The sequence below is a fragment of the Otolemur garnettii genome, unplaced genomic scaffold (assembly GCF_000181295.1).
Source record: "Otolemur garnettii isolate 467f Iridium unplaced genomic scaffold, OtoGar3 scaffold00125, whole genome shotgun sequence".
NCBI lineage: Eukaryota > Metazoa > Chordata > Mammalia > Primates > Galagidae > Otolemur > Otolemur garnettii.
In genome coordinates this window covers 4,496,938-4,500,082 of record NW_003852520.1, presented here as the reverse complement: position 1 = coordinate 4,500,082, position 3,145 = coordinate 4,496,938, and the positions used below count along the sequence as shown (strand labels likewise).

General features: G+C 32.8%; 1 non-coding gene across 1 annotated transcript; it reads right to left on the bottom strand.

Annotated features, from left to right (window-relative positions):
• Window positions 1-2,670: 2,670 nt before the first annotated feature.
• LOC111727811 lies at window positions 2,671-2,834 on the bottom strand. Its single transcript, XR_002775270.1, has one exon. It is a non-coding gene; the product is annotated as a U1 spliceosomal RNA (small nuclear RNA).
• Between the last annotated feature and the right edge of the window lie 311 nt (window positions 2,835-3,145).

The following is a 3,145-nucleotide window of genomic DNA, read 5'->3' as shown; positions in this document are numbered from 1 at the left end:
AAATCTCTGGAGATTAGACTTGATTATCTATATTTTTGAAAAGCTCCCTAATTGACTCTGGCTGCCGTGAAGTTTGAAAATTACTGAATTAGAACATGGGCTTTGGAATCTGTACATGTAAGAAAAGTTGCATGATCTTAAAAAGCCCCAGTTTCCAACTTTGTAAAATGTGGCTAAAAACTGTACGTATCTTATAAGGTTGTTCAGGGAATGAAATGGAGAACACACTTCCCAATTTATGGCACAGAGTAATAATGCAATAAATGGGTACTCATTATTAGTCTACATGGCATTTTGTCCACATGAGAGAAAAACACATATATATTCAAGTATAAGAGAAGGGACAAGGGAAAGGAGAATGGGGAGGAGGGAGAGTGATTGGCCAATTCTCACCTAGTGTGAAACAGGTAAGTGTATACAACATACTACCTGGGTGAAGGACTCAACTACAATTTGAAGTTTATCTTAGAAATGAAAACAATGTAACCTAAACATTTGTACCCTGGTATTAATCGGAAATAAAAAGAAAAATGTACCTGATGTTTTAACAATGGTTATAAATTGGTGAGAAGACACCCTATGACCATACCCAGACAGTTTCTTATTAGGATACAAAAATTTATTAGCAGCAGGAGGTCCGACAATGCAAAACAGGATGCAACATATCTTGGCATAACTTTTTCATGGCTCCACTGCCCAGAAGAAAGATGTGGTTGCAGATTACATTGCACACACATGATAGGGCCAAGCTAGATCTGAGAAAATAGTTGGATCTGAAAAAACAGTGAAAAATTTTCCATACCATGAACTTTTGTCTTTGGACCTATTCACCTTTCTGAAAAAAATTTACACTGGCAACCTTTACATTTTGCTTTAAAGAGAATATCGAAAAACTTTATGCTCTTTTAGTTCTTCAACAAAACAGAACTAAATTCAGCTATGTCTTCATCTTGTGAAGTAGCCACTGTATCTTGTTTTCATTTACTCTCTGAAACTCATTCCCTGAGAGTTTCCTAGGTGTCTAATAGTCTGCTATGCATTCTATAAACTTTAACTCATTTAATTCTTCCAAAAATCAATTGAAGTAGGCATTGTTCTCTCCAATTGGTAGATGAAGGAATGAGGCTCAGAGTGGTTAAGTAACTTTTATAAGGTCACAGAGGTAGTAAATAACAGAGCTATGATATTGTATTAGTCAGAATTCTCCAGAGAAACCAAACCAATAAGATGTACCTATATTTATAGAAAGAGATTTATTATAAGGAACTGGCTCACATGATGATGAAGGCTGGCAAGACCAAATCTACAATGTAGACCAGCTGGCTCAAGATCCAGGAGAGTCAATGATGCAATTCTAGTCCATAAGAGGCTGTCTAGAAAGCCAGGAGAGCTAATGGCACAAATAAAATCTGAAAGCAGTCTATTGAAGAATTCCCTATCGCTTAGGGAGGCTGTTCTTTTTGTTCTATTTGAGCTTCCACCTGATTGAATAAAGCTCTATCTAGAGGCTAATATGCTTATTCAAAGTTCATCAATTTAAATGTTACTATAATCCAAAAGTATTCTCCAAGTTGACACATAAAATTAAACATAACAGTTGTAAATCCAAGAAATCTAACTGGAGAGCTCTTAATAGATTTGAGCATTTAGTATGTAAGTGTTTGAATATTTGAGTAAGTATTTGAGTATTTTCAATGTTTTAACAATTTTATGAGGTTAATACTTTGTTATTCTTATGGTATCAATGAAGAGAATAAGGCAAGAAATTTACCATAATCACATAGCAACTAAATGTTAGAGCCAGAATTTGAATACAGGTATTCTAAGTCAAAAACCTGCTATTTCCTTTTAACCATGCTCCCTCAAAGGCAAGTTGAAGTGATTGGAGTAACTTTTTGTATAATTAGGCATGTTTGAAGAAATATAAGTTTTCATTTAAATGATCTCTATGTGATCTTTTTAAAATTTTAGTAAAATTAAATGATTATACTTACGTCATATGTACATATATAAAATATGTATTTATACAAATATTGAGGGTACCAAAAATGTATGTGAATTTTAAGAAGGGAATAAATGGTATTAAATTTGTAATACTCTACTCACTTTTGACTTCTGCAATTATAAGAGATACAAGATACAATATGTATGATAAAAATTATCAGTATATATTGAGTATTACAATTTTAATACCGTTTATTTCTTTCTTAAAATGTGCATGCATTTTTTGGCACCCTCTGTATATGCTTTCCTTTGAGAAATCCATGTTCTTTATTAAACACTCTGAATATCATGAAAAAATTAATAATTAGTGAGTGTGTATGCATTAAGTACCTTTTTAAGTGCTTTATATGTGTCATGATTATTTCCATTTTTTAGATGAAAAAATTAAGACACAATAGTGTGAGTGGGAGAACCAGGGAGTCTGATTCTGGTGTCTGGGCTTTTCACCCCTACAAGATACAGCTTCTGCTGGTAACACACAACTCTGCAGAATTACTTCTGACTTAAGCGTGCTTTTATCACATCAATGAAAGGTATAGAACCACAGAGAAGAGAAAAATACAAACAGTTATGGAGGCTTTGGGATACAACTACAACTCAAAGTCAAAAGGGGGTTTTAAAGTGGAAATAATTTTAGATAAAAATCCCATATTTCTGATTTTTTTTCAGGGGAGAGTGCAAACACAATCCCCCACTACCACAAATTATGCAGGCAAGTTTCCCACATTTGGGAAAATCACATGGGTCAGTACATCCAGAGTGAAATGGATAAGCCTTGTACTGGGAAAACCACCTTCATGATCATGGTATCTCCCCTGCCTTGTAAGTATAACCCATATTTCTGATTAATGGTGAAAAAGTGAATGCTTCAGTTCTGGAGACATTTAAAATTGGATAAGTACATTAGGAAATGTCCCTTAGGAAAAAATTCTTAACAGTAAAGATACAAAAAATGAATGCTATTCACAAAATGAAAAAAAATCTAAGTTATCTTTTATAATTTTATTTGGAAATTTATAACATTTAAAAATAGTGATTTTTTAAACATTTTCTCAGATTCTAAACTGTTAATAGAAGGCTATGGAAATTTTTCATTTAATATTCTTCTGAATATTATTGCTTATGATATTTTAGTTCAGGT